At 37.0% G+C, this 12,885-nt stretch overlaps 1 protein-coding gene across 3 annotated transcripts in view; it reads left to right on the forward strand.

Moving 5' to 3' along the window:
- The window catches only part of KCNIP4 (potassium voltage-gated channel interacting protein 4), a gene marked incomplete at both ends in the record, with an annotated part of 401,165 nt that overhangs the window by 92,668 nt on the left and 295,612 nt on the right, over nt 1-12,885 (forward strand). The gene's annotated exons all lie outside the window — the stretch shown is intronic.

The raw sequence follows: 12,885 nt of genomic DNA on the forward strand, positions 1-12,885 counted from the left end.
CATATAAGATTTGTTAAACTACATGCTGAAATAAAATCATATTTTTTGCAGGTTAGAAAAAATTGAAAAAATTCAAGTAGGAATACTTGAAACAGCCTGGGTGTCCTTCCTTCTCCACAGACTGGACTGAATAACATAAAACACAGTAAGAATTGAGATAAGTGTTTCTTTCAAAGCAATCCTTCTTCTTTTCTTGTTTGATGCAGTTCTTACTCTTCTTTGCACCCAACTTTTAAGTGCTGCAACTAGTCTAGGCTGAAATGAGCACTTCCGTGTCTTTATGGCTGTCTCCTAAGAGTTGAAATTTCATTTCTGGATTAGTCACAGTGTTGTAACTCCTGCTGAGTTTTTTGTTGTTTGGTTCTCCCCACCTCCAGCTGTGATATCTGGAAAGGTAAATTAAAAGCTCTCAGTAATTTTTGCATACCTATTTTATACTATTTCAATAAACGATGTTTTCCCTGAACTTCAAATCTGTTCTTTTGAAGGTGGCATGACCTCTTACATTACACACTTGGGAAGCAATTCTGGGGTCACTCCTGATATACTATCAATTAGGACACTCTGCTCCAGTAGCTTGTGACAATACTGTCATGTAATGGAAAACACTATCTCTTCTCTTACAGAGTCTTTTGTTCTCTTAATATGCAATTTTATCTGAGTTAAAACCCTCTTGAAAAGGGTAGAAGAAGGAAGAAAAGCTGATGCAATTGTCTCATATAGCAAAATACAGGCCTATACCATAGATAAAGTACTATTTTTGTTTGCTGCAGATCCAGGTGTTTTCACTTCTGGCCACGGACTTCAAATCAAAACCTGAATGGGGAGGAGAAGTGCAGACAAAGATGGTTTCTTCCTGCCTCCCTTTCACTATAGGTCTGGGGCTGAACTTGGAAGTAGTGATGAGGAGGGTTGGGAGAAGGGGGTTAGGAAGTGCTCTACCTAAATTCATGCATGGGATTAATAGCAAATTGGTTTGGAACAAGCTACACAAATTGTTTGGATTGAGAGATCCAAGCCATCTTAACCACAAATGAGAGTGGATATCCCAGAAAGTGCTTTTCAGATCTGTGTTTCCAATTTAACTTTTCTGGACTCAAATACCAGGATTTCTATCTAAGCAATTCATTCCTCCATTTTCTACTTGTATGTACAAATGGTTGTGAAGCTGATGGTCTAATAATTGTTGGGATCTTGGGGGAAATAATCCTTCTCTGTAGTTAGAGCATGAGCAGAAGGGGTTTTTTGTTGTTGCTGTTAGGTTGGGGGTTTTGTTTCCCCAGAAGCTTCTGCATGGGACACCAGCAAGCATTTTGGTTTTGTGTCTCAGAGCCAGTGCTGGCCATGCCAGCAGTGGTTTGTGGTTGTGAGTCAAGATTACAACAGCAAACAAACAGGACTTCAGACCTCCAGAAGCTCAGTTTGAGCTGATGGCCTTTTAAACAGCTAATAGCACAATAAAGACTAGTAGTTTGCAACCAGAAGTGGAATTGCATTGTGATGGCAATTAAAACCTTTGCCAGAGAAAATGAACATTTCTGAATCTCTGCTAAGTGGTTTTTCCAGCCATGCTTTTCTCATTGACACTTCTGTTCTCAGTGTAACCCTGAGTCTCTGCCACTTGTCCACAAATTTAGAAACTTACCATGTTGTATTTCCTGGTTAATAGGATTTCACTACAGTCTAATATTACTGAGTGTTCTCCTACAAGTAAAGAAGAAAAAAAACCAAACCACAAAACCCCCCAAATACTTGTCAAGTATTTTTTATTCTATGACCCACTTCTTTACACAGCTCTACTAAAACAACATTTTTTTTTTATAATTGCCTTTTGCATGTCACTCTACCGTTAAACTCTACCATTAAACTTGCCCACTGAGTTATCAAAAGGGAAAAAAAACAAAAAAGAAAAAAGAAGAAGATAATTTATGGTCTCCTCTTCAAAGTGATGGGGAAACCAATTCTTGTAATGCATCTTGTTATTATAATTTTAAAATATGGGAAGCTATTTAAACCTCAGAATAGAAGGAAAGTCTGTCTATTACATGCATAAATGCAGGAAATTTGCCTTTTAGTTTTTCAGATTTGATGGGCCATTCAAATTACAAGACTGACAATAAAAATTTGTCTTGCCAAGAAGTCTGAGCCAAGAAATTTTTGGAAAGTCAAAATTTTCTAGGGTGACTTTTATTTTGTTTCTGAGATTCAGCAAAAAGAGTTTGTTTGTTTGTTTGTTTGTTTGGGATTTTTTTTAATGCAAGAGGCATCCACTGCAGTTTAATAGAATTTTTAAAGCATTATCCTTATATGCACTTTCTGAGAGCCAGGGCTGCATCAGTATATTTCTAGGGAAATTATTTCAAGGTAATTTTTTTACCAGTCTCACTCATACAGTCACAGCTGTTTTAAAAATATTTTTTTCTTCAATACAGATTATTCCTGCAATCCTGGGTTTTCTTAGATGTCTTTGTTGTTAGAATTAGAGTTCTCAGATTCTGCACATGTTTACAAGAAGTAAAAATCATGCTTGATGTTGACCTTTCTCCCCAGCCTTAACTGCAAATTAGAGCATTTCATATACAGAACGAAATAAAATCTCTAAATAAAAGCAAAGGTCGAATGTTGCTTTCCAAAGGGTCCTTAACTTTTTTCTGGAAAAATGCCTTGGCATTAATTATTTGATTGCTTATGGTTTTGTTTTCTGTAACATTTTTGTTACAACTTTTACCATCTCTTTAAAAAATCAGTATCTGAATTTTCACCACCAAAATCGTTGTGCCATTTAAAATGATGGCCTTCAAACCCAAGGGAAGTGACAGGAGAATTTTTGCACTTGGTTTAAGCTAACAAAAGAAGATCATTAAAATTTGATCACCTTCTTTTTAAATGAAGCACTCTGCAAAAGGAATAGCAATTGCTCCTGGCAAACCAGATTTCTTTTTATTTTTGATATCAGACGGTAATAACTAGGCACTAGATTATCTAGTAAAGGACCTGAGAAAGATGGGGTTTTTTAACTACTCTTGGGAGAAGCAAATGAGGTCTGTACATGTCCACAGAAGTAAACTAGTTCTGTGTTGCAAGGGATGGGAGTGGTTCAGAAAGTTCACATTCTGGAAAAAAAACCATGACAGGAGGTTCAGGATGAGGCAGAGGAAGGGCCCAGCCCAAAAATTTACCTTTAAGACCTAAGGACTGATATAGAAACTGTCCTTCTTCCTCCCTTCATGTACCTTTACTACTTCAGTCATATCAATGTCTTGCATGATTTAAAGTGAAAATTTATTTACTTCATGTCTATGAGCAAGTATGTGCATTTTGGTGACCTGTGTGAGCTGCAAGTTCACAATGGGTGCACTTCTGGGAAATTGTTCTCACATTGCTGAGCAAGTTCAGAAGTTGGCACTCCTCCTAAATGATGACCATGAGACCAACTTTTGATAAAAAGTCACAGGCAGGAAAGCAAACTGCAAACAGATTTGTATAGTAAGAGAAGGTGTTATGCATAAAATCTTGCTATGGACAAGGGAGGGAACATGCCATACATCTATATCAGATCCATATGTTTGCAAAGCCATGAATTAATTTTTAGCTTATTTAAAATGTTAATAGTGTAAACAGAATTAAAAATATTCTAATAGCAGTAATATCAACAGCTCATATTGACATACGATATCATAGTGTGGCAACTTAATGACTAGAGACATTCATGAAAAATTTGGTTTGCGTAACATCTTCCCCTAGATAGTATTGTAATCTTCCCTGAGACCGTAGGATGTTTTGAAATAAGATGTCCTCCTATTGATACTATTCTACTTCCATAAATCACTTGCAAGGCAGTCACAAAAACCACTCAGCTTTTTTCCCCTGGTGTTTTTTTTTCTGAAAAGATGGAATGTTCCAAAGAAGCCAAAGCAGTATCTATTAAAACAGTGAGGAAATCCTATGATTGTTTTCAGATTAAAGTTTTGCCTTCAAGAAAAATATCAACATGTTAAAACATTTATTACCCATTTTTTTAATCTTCTTTTTGTCCTTTCATTGGGTGGAAAACCAAAGAGGTAAAGTATTAAAATGTGACCTATCCATGTTATCTCTGAAGACATAATATGAAGGAATCTAGATAATGATAAGGTAAAATAATGTGGGATAAAATGTGATTATTAAATCAAAAGGAACTTGAGGTTAAGAGTTGAGTTACCTAATAGAGAGGAATGAAAACTGTATGACATACCATAAATGAATAAAACTGCTAAGGGCATCTTTGCAATTAAGATGCTGATACCTGACAAGTTAGCTGTCTATTGGAAATTGTGAAGGATTGTTGGGTTTTCTGGGGAGTTTTTCACCCCTCCCCCCAGTCTTGTTCCTTGGACATAAGATAACTCTAATAGCTTTTTTTTTTTTTTTTGACCTAAGAGCTTATCTCTTCCATTTTTAATACACTTACCACAGTAAAGATAGCTGTCCTGTTCTGATGGGAAAAAGTTTGATGTCATAATTTTTGTAATATAAAGCATGATTTCTATTTGGTGACTGAAGGTCTATATTGAGGCACAGACCAGCTGATATGAACAAGGAAATTTCTGCACAGCCTAAATAGAAGTAGTATTCATATCCACCATATAAGACCCTATAAAGTTTAAAGTTTACCACTGTTCTTCTAGTGTACAGGTGTTGTTTTCTTCTAGTAGTATTTCTTCTCCTCACAATGAAAGATACAAGCAGTGATATTCCTCTGTATCTTTATGTTCCTGAGTATCAGTGTTGATGATATAACGTGTGTGTATTATCTCAAAATTATTGTCCTTTGTACTGATCTGTAGAGTTTGGAGTTGTGCTTATTACCAGCCTTTTACTTATTTTCTTGTTCTAGGCTTCAGATTTAGATATTTATTTACAGGCAACTAATGAAGTTATACTCACCTTGACCATATACTGGTTATTATCATTGTCACTGACTTGTAACTTTATAGTAGCTGAGTTCATAATCACACTGCTTCACTTCCTTAGGCTGTAGAGCTGAAAAAAGTTTTGTGTTTATGCTTAAGGCCTTTACTTGATCACATCTTAAGAGTGTTGTCGCTAGGAGACTGCAATGATTTCATACTCAATTTCTACAGTTTCCTGAGGTCTCATGCACACGGTCCCAGGTACCTGCCCTACCACTAAGTGCTCCCACCTGGGAACCAAAAATTGTCTTTCACCCGATGCCTTTGTGTCACATGTGAGATTGAATTCCCTGGTTGCTCCTTTTTCCTGCTGTTAATCTCTGAGATTTACTTTGCCTCTTTTCAGGACTGGTCCCTAGGGACCGGTTTAAAGTGGTATGAAAAGGGCAGATGAGGGAGGTTTGCCCTGAAGCCACAAGTAGTTGTGGCCGTACTTGTCAGAGAAATGGCCATACAGTTACAGAAGAATATGTGATAGAAGATAGGGAAACGATGATACTGCACAGATAAGGCCATCAAAATCTACTCACTGTATGTAGTGTGCAGCTTCAAGACCCTAACACAGACTCAGATGTTTCCTTTACAGGTCCAGCAATGTTAAATGGGTGTGATATCCTCTGATTCATATCCCTGATGACCATTTCCTGCCTGAAGCACATAATGGGTAGCTTCTTCAGGCTTAATCTGTATCACAAAACCTACATGAATTTCCAGTTGCCTGGAGATAATAATAAAATGATTTTTGGAATTTTTTTTTTTGCCTGTAATGAAAATAAGGGTGCAGAGTAGAAAAAATATTACTTAGAGTGGTAGAGTTTTAAGTGCATATAAACCTTTCTTATTACTCATGAGCAAGGTTTAGCTCAGGTTAATCGAACTGTAGATATGATCAGATCAATTCTATTTAAAATGGTTTTCCTCTATGTCAGTCAAATTTTACGTACTTTATGTGAGAGCTCATCAGCTGTATTATGTGGGAAGAAGATCTATGGGTCCTTATTACAATCACAACTGTTCTGGAAAATCTGGAGTAGACTGGTAACTGCTCATGTTCCCCAAAGGGCATTACTGAAGGATTCCCCAGGAATGCTGATGAACTGTTTTTCTTGTCAATATCTGCAGGACGCTGCCAGGAGGGAAAAGACAGACCATAGACCTAGCAATGTGGTAATTTAACTTGCTCTCAACACTGGTACTTCATATTTAATAATTAACAGAATCAAATTGTGGGTGAAGGAGAGCTGTTGCAAAATTGCTTCAACCAAAATGTAGGCTTTGAAGAAATGTTTGGGCTGTGGTACCTCTCTTCTGTCTTTCTCGTCCCTGAGGTAGTAGCTGCAGTATATTCACTGAAATACATTGCAATTCATGCCAGTTAAGGATGTGAAAACTTAAGGATTTCCACTTTCCATCTTAAATTTTAGGTTAATTAGAGGATCAAGCCATAGCTAGCATAAAAGGGGAAAGAAAATGCCTGAAAACTGTGGGGAAGCCCTTGACTTGGAAGAAGAACTCTAGGTTTTGACCACTTATGGGAAATCCTAGGGGTGAATAAGTTGCAATAAGTTGCAACAGATAATTATTGAAGCTATGAAGTCAACCTTTTTTAAACTATATATATATATATTTCAGATAAGTATAGATACATACATAGATGTAGGTATATATACATAGGTGTATTTTTTCACATATATTGTGAAAAAAAGCTTCTTTTGAATATTTTAATTACTAGCTTAAGCTGTATTAGTTATAGAATTCTCATTGCTAATTTGGTGCAATGCCTATTCTATTAAGAATGCTGCATACCCAGTATTGGCTTGTTTACAACCAATTTCTGATATTTTTCTCTTTAACAGGTTAATGTAGGTGTTGGGGTCAAAACACAACCTTTACAATATTTTTATTTTGTATGGACATGATATGGATACATTTTATTTATATCAAATCTCAAAGTTTTATGGAACTTATAGATTATTATAGCTATGGTTTCTATAACAGGAAAGATGTTTCCTTCTGGTTTTTTCTGTTCAGATTTCTCTTCCATCAAATATAGATATAAATATGTGCAGAGTCTGATACAATTAAATGAGTTATAAGAACTTTTCTCTTTTGTCTTGGAGGTAACCCCAAAATTTCTTGTAAATGGAACTCAGACAAGACTCCAAAGCCACAAAAAAAACCAAAACACAACAACCCAAAAAACCTCATTTACTTGATATTAGTGTGCCTCAATCTTCTATTTTTATTTGAGGATACTCAGCAATAATATATTTTTAAGTTGAAAGGTATGACCATACATAAAAAACAGGATCTGTATAATAAGGAAGATACTATTTTAGTTTTTTGTAGAAAGTTTATTGATAACACTGCCCATACAGATTTGTATACAGGTATTCTATAATATATTGAATATTAAAAGTGAGTACTCTGGCTTCTGCAGTGAGAATTTTACAGTGCATGCACAGAACTTAATGTGCAACATGAAAACTGCATTATGCCATTTTATGTTTCAGCAGATAAGTCCCAGTCTTGTTTATTCTCCAGCACAAACCACTGGCTGGCTGTAGAAGGTCAGGCTGGGAAGTTGCTCATGTTTGACACTGCAGCATTCGGGAGTGATGAATGTTTAATTAGGCAAGGTGGACCGTGGGGGAGGTTGAGGCAGCTGTAGCTCCTGGTTGACTGTCTGCAGTATCATCTTAGAGTGTTGTGTGAAAATGAATCCTTGGGGTAAGCTTCAAGGACACTGAGTAGGTAAAAAAAGGCATTCTGAGAGCAGCTACCTCTGGGAAGGTAGGAAAAATAGAGATAAAGGTTTTAAGTACTTCTGTTACACTGGTCAAAAATTATGGTTGGCTAAGCCAACATGTTTTATTAGTTTACATAAATGTAAACTATAAATGTTTGAACCTATAAAGTCTGGGACTACAACAGCAATGAAAGTAATTTATTTTATGCAGGTATTAGCTATCAGAATAGAGCACATGTATAATTTGTTGATATTATGCAAACAGTGTGAGGTAGCAGTCATTTCTCTGTAGCCCTATTTTAAACACAGCAACAGAGCTGTTTGAAGATATTATTCTTAGCAAGCTTTCAGGAGAAATTAAAAACTATAGACAAAAGTGGGAAGACTGTATTAATTTTCACTAGCATAGGCCAAAATAAAAATTTCTTATTATTTTGTGTTCCACATTTAAAAACATTGCATGCAGTTTGAATAAGTAACAGATTGGCTAATAGGAAGGTTTTAATTCTGATATGAAGAGTTTAAAAAGAATTAAAGAAGGTAAGTACATCTGTCTTCATGACCAGGGACATTGGCAGTCCCCTCACTCTTTGTCCTGGGCTCTGTGGAAGTTATTTTTCCCACAAGACAGAATGTGATAATTTCCTGATCCCACATAGCTATCCATTTTAATATGGAATGCATAGAGCAAGAAATAGTTTCATGTTCCTTGTTGTCATTATAGCATTTTAATCTAAGTAAACTTAGCTATCATGTAACTGCTGATCAGTTAGGAAGGGAACATATGCCTGCATCTCTGCTTCCCCAGCTCATATTCTATCATACAGCCATCTCTGGTCTGTGTTAATATCCAAGACTAAATTTGGGCAAATGACGTCCAAGAGAATTTTTGTTGCTATTCACTGTCTGTGGCTAAAAGTGGTAGCTGATATTTTCATAGACATCATGAATAATTTGGAATTACTTCTGCGGTTTCCAGTGACTTCTATGATGAATGACTCTCATCCTGCTGCATCCACTTGAATAATGATGGTGAACTTTGGACACCTCAGTGCACAATACTGTCAAGTCAAGAAGCATAAGTCCACAGAACTATTAAAATAAATACAGTAGGGATTGTAATTTAGGAGGACCCTTACTTTTATGACAGGCAAGGAGCAACTGAAGAGATCTGATGATGGTCATCTACTTGTGGCAGCTGTTTATTATGCTCTATCGTAAACATCTTGCTGTTACCTTGTGTTCACCCATCTGTTTGTTTCTGCCCATCTGTTATTGATTGCCATGTGCTTAGGTTGTAAATATCACTGTTGTTTGAAATTAAAAAGGTTAAAAATCCTCTGATTAAAAAAAAAAAATCAGTTGTGGAATTAAGTATTTGCATTAAGGAAAAAAAAAGCTCTTACAATCCTCTGGAGTCAACATCGAGGAAACTGTTTACAGGTTTTCTGTGCTCCTGGATAACTTCCTGTGGTTACCCTTTCTGATGAGGTTGAAACATTTAATTGAGTTGATTTTTGTTGTAAGATTTCAATTTGCTTTTAGTCAATAGCAAGGGCTAGTTCAGGAGGAAATTTTGTTTTTTGAAGTCAGAGGATTGTGTGCAAATGAAAGAGGTATACAAGGTAAATTGCCTGTAAGAAGCCTATCAACCTGTGCTCTGTATATGTCACTTCAGCTTCTGCTGGTTTTTTTTATTCTCAGACTGGCAAACTTATATTTGGCATGCACTGTCATCGCTAGTCTATGGCTTTCTTTTCATCAAATATTTGTGATGGCTTTTTTTTCTCTCCCTAAACCATTATATGTGCTTTTGGCATTTGAGTCTTTGCCATTGTTACTTAATATGACAACAACCAAATTTAATTCCTTCTTGAATGTTTTAAGAGATGTTTTTCCTATTTTTTTATTAAATAAAATCTGTATTTAGTAACTTTTTCTCTCTCAAAACAAAACTATAATGCTAGCTAATTCATCATTATTCACCATTTAATGCCAGGATATTGCAATGGTCAGTTATGTGACGCGCAATGCTTTTGGGGTTTAGATTTTTTCTTTTTTGAAAGAAGAGTCAAACACATTGTCCCAGGAACCTAAGCAATCTAAAAATCATTGGTTTTCTTTACTTCTTAAAAAATTTGTTTTCATGTTGCTGTTAATGTATTTCTCTTTTGGTTTGTTCTGTTTTATAGTGAAATTCTATTCCTACACAGGAAAAAGTAAATAAATACTGATACATACCTTCCAATAATGACCAGCTCTGAACTACAATATTGGTGTAATTTTTTTCTTTCGTAGTGTTAGCCTAAAGCTGTATCAGTGTGTACCCTCCTCTAAGAATGGTTAGGTTGCACTTCAGTTGCCAACAGGCAGGCCTGGGGCAGAGACCTGTGATGCTGAGACCCTAACTGAAATTATAAAATTGCATGTAGAATTTAATCTATGGACTGAATAGAATTTAATTTCATACATTTTTGGTTTTGCACTGCTTTCTTCCCATGGTGACAAAGATTTTTAAGATTTTTCTTGTAGCTTTGTGTAGAAACCCTCAAAGGAAGAAAATATTTTATTGTTATAAATTTGTTTGTTCTGACTGTGCTATAGTATGCTTTGTACATTCAGGGAAATGTTTCCATTTTGCTTTTAAACTTGACTGCAGTTGTTGACAGCCTTTTACAAAAACTGCATATGTTTCCTCCCTAGTCATTTCATTCTTGCCAAGTACTTCAAAACAAAGTAATTTTGTATTTTATATTATTCTAGGAGCCCATGAGCTGGACTTAGTGAAATGATTTGAAAATCCAGTTTACAAACAGCTTTTACTTTTTCCTTCCATTTGCTTTTCCTAATGTCTGAAAAAAACCTTCTGTTTTGTTTTATTCCTCCTCCGTTATACTTAAATAGTGGTTTTTCTAAGTACCTGGTTCCAAAGTCTGGAACTGATTCAGTTCTACGAACTGATCCAGACCCTTCTGACATTAAGAGGATCTTTTTTCAATGGGTTTTAGTTCAGCTCTTTGGATTATGAATTATTAGGAATGGACCTAGCTTGTAGATATAAAAAAGTATTTATATACCTCAGTGCAAAGAGACTGGCTCTGACTGAGGACCTTAGTGTGTCCCATCAATTAAAAAAAATTAAAAAGGTGTATTACCAATATAGAGAAATTGATATTGTCCAACTGTCCATCGTATTATTTCACTGTATTTTTTAAAAGTACTATGGTAGTTTTATTACCATTTTCTATTCTAACTTTCCTGTGCCCTTTTCTCTGATTTGCTCTCTTGATTTGGGAGAAAAAACCTTTAGTCTTAGTCAGTCTTTTCTGCTGACCAGAGAAGTATTGGGAGATAGATTTAGATCCAAAGCTATCAAAATACTGCACTGATTGTTAAAAATATCTTGGTGAAACTAGTCAAAAATCTTTCATGAACTCCTCCTTAGGTAGCAATTACTGTTATTGGCGTGTTGAAACGTAAAAGCTTAGGAAACAGTGTCAGAACTCTTTTGTTTGTAGGTGTTTTTTTGGGCGGAAAGAAGATCAAAGCATGGTGTTGGTGATACATGCTTATGGCTTTAGAAAACCAGTATTTCAGTTCTTTAAGCTTCAGTTATTTTCAGTTCCTTATTTTGAAGCAACACTGCTAGTGAAAATTCTATAAAGCAATTGGAGATGTCAAAGGATTAAAAAGGTCAAGTACTCCAGCTGAGAACCATTTGCATTGACCCTTCAGTCCTCTTCTAAAGAAGAGATACTAACTTAATGGTTTCAGTATCTCTTTGCCTCTACCAGCTATTTAAGGAGTTTTCCTTGCAGAGACCAGAGGAGTTCAGAAATCTGTAAGGCACACTGGCATCTCCAATACTTCAGAATCTGACGGGGTTTGTTGAGGGGAGAGGGGGGTGTTTGGTGTTTGGTTGGGGTTTTTTGTTTGTTTGTTTGGAGGTTTTTGTGGGAAGTTTTTTGGATTTTGGGGGTCTTTTTTTGGGAGGTTTTCTTTGGTCAAACTGTATTGTGTCTTTTCAGAAGAAACTGTGCCAAGAAATTAGTTCCTGCTTAAGATGAGTGGCCGTAGGAAGTAGTACGAACATAAAATACTGGAATTTGCCCATATCCTTCTCAGACTAATCCCTGTGTTGGAGTAACCTGGGGGCTTCTGTGAGCTATTTTATTTTGGTTCTTTCCATTATCTGTGTAGCCTCACTGGAAGCATAAGACAGCATGCTTGTGCTTCAGATAGCAGACACAGAAAACTGTGTCATCTAACTGCAACTTTGATAATGCTTTGATGTATTGTGTCTATAATGTATTTATCTCTGCGCACTCCATAATATAGACAATAGCTTGAAGATGTGCATTTGTTTATTGTAATTTTTTAAAGGCATTCACCAAAATGTTTTATGGTCAGTGCTGTCATTAAAATTAGATCAGTCGATGATTTTCTTCTGTTCAGCTTTTCCTTAATGGGTTGTCTTTTTTTTTCTTTTTAACTGTATTAGGCATTACATATTGCATCACCCTCTAATGCAATAGAGCTGTTCTCTAGGAGGGAAGTATTCCAAGGGAAACGAAAACATATATTCTTTGGGTTCTGTGGTCATGGATGAAGACTATGGAAGATCATTTTTATTAATAAGAAACACTTCTCAGCAAGTTGGAACACAATGAATTTGTAAGGGAACAGTAAGGCGTACAGGTAGCTTCCGAGACTTCCTTGGAGAGATCCTAACCACACAAAGCTAACTGTGCCAGAGCCTATTTCCCAGCTGCCGCAGGTCAGGGAGCTGGAAAGCAGGGGCACGTCCCCGCAGAGAGCTACCAGCTGGGTTTCTGCTTCTTTCTTCCTCTTGTACAGGTGTGCAGTGCCCCGGCCTTTCCATGACCTTCAGACAGGCTACGGGGCCCGAGACCGACATGCAAGAGTGCAAGTGCAGTGGAGCCCCGCCAGCTCACACCTCGATTACATCCCCGCAGGTCTGGCACGGGCAGGACTGTCCCTCGGCTCCGCCGTGCGCGGCCGGCCCGGGCAGGGCTCTGCTCTCGGCTGGGGTCCCCCCGCCCAGCGCCACGGAAACGGAGCAGTGCCGTGGCCGGGCCAGCTCCCACCTGCCCGCCCGCTGCTCGCGGGAGGAGCGCCGAGCGGAGCGGCTCCCGGGGCGGTGCTGTGCTGCCTGCGTGGGGC

Source organism: Coloeus monedula (genome assembly GCF_965178545.1).
Source record: "Coloeus monedula genome assembly, chromosome: 5".
Lineage (NCBI taxonomy): Eukaryota > Metazoa > Chordata > Aves > Passeriformes > Corvidae > Coloeus > Coloeus monedula.